Source organism: Tupaia chinensis, unplaced genomic scaffold (genome assembly GCF_000334495.1).
Source record: "Tupaia chinensis unplaced genomic scaffold, TupChi_1.0 Scaffold000477_1, whole genome shotgun sequence".
In the NCBI taxonomy this organism is placed as follows: domain Eukaryota; kingdom Metazoa; phylum Chordata; class Mammalia; order Scandentia; family Tupaiidae; genus Tupaia; species Tupaia belangeri.
In genome coordinates, this window is record NW_006159986.1 from 3230744 (window position 1) to 3231833 (window position 1090).

The window sequence follows — 1090 nt, forward strand, 5'->3', positions numbered from 1 at the left end:
CTGCTGGGTCAGGATACAAAAGCTCCCCCCCCAAGGTCACCCACTGCCATTTTTTTTCCCCTCACTATTGGGCTTTTAAAAAATATATATATTTATTTGTTTCAAAAGGAAAAGAGAGAGAGAGAAAGAGATGCAATGACATAATCTCCCCCAGCAAATCAACAGCTAGAACCATGGGTTCCCACCAAGTTCAGGTGAACTGGGATCTGGATCCTGGTGTTCCACACGCTCCAGCATCACACAGTAACACCCCTCTATCAGCACCATCGCGGCTAGGCCTCACTATAAATTTCTTTTCTCTTTTTAGTTGCCAGAGGGTACATGTACTCCCCAAAGACACAGAGAATGGGAGAAAGTACCTCTCACTATGGTGTGCTCACACCGTAATCCCTTCTCCATTCTGTCAGGGCTTGGGGCACATATGTACACATGCTGGTATGTTTTTCACGTCACCGGGACCGGGATTCAAACCATGTTCAGCATGCGTGATATGGCTCCCTTAATCACTAGGCTACAGGGGGTCAGCAGCTCTGGATTTCTTTTTTAATTCAATGTGTGTAATCACTGGAGTCAGCTGGTGACATGGTGGTTAAGGAAGCTGGATCCCTCCTAGCCAACTGCATAGTTCGAGTCCCAGACCTAGTAACTTGAAAACAGGCCGAGTGCATGTGCATGCGTGCCCAAAATCCCGAGAGGAGAATGGAGGAGAAGAGATTGTGGTGTGGCCTTCTTCCTGGAGGATAGTTTCTCACTTTCTCTCTCTCTCTCTGGCAAGTTCTCTAGCAAATTAAAAAGAAAAAGAAAGAAAGAAAGAAACGTATATAGTCACTCAGAGTCATTCTTTTTGTTTGTTTTTTAAATCTTTTGCCAGAGGTCACATGTGTTGGCTGGAGAGACGGAGAGCAGGAGAGTAAGCTGGCCCGCTGGGAGTCATCCTTCCCCACAGTTACACTGTCTGAAATCTACCTAGTGAAATCCTTGCCCGCTGTCTCCTGGGTCCACTGACAAGAATCCAGTCTATGGTCGCTTCCTGGCTATGTCTTCCAGTCTGTCTCCCTGGCTGCAGACATCACCCTGCCTGTGGCTCTTT

The 1090-nt window shown here is 47.2% G+C and overlaps 1 protein-coding gene across 2 annotated transcripts in view; it reads right to left on the minus strand.

The window, feature by feature from the left end:
• JUP (junction plakoglobin) overlaps positions 1-1090 on the minus strand; it is a 31441-nt gene that overhangs the window by 9667 nt on the left and 20684 nt on the right. The gene's annotated exons all lie outside the window — the stretch shown is intronic.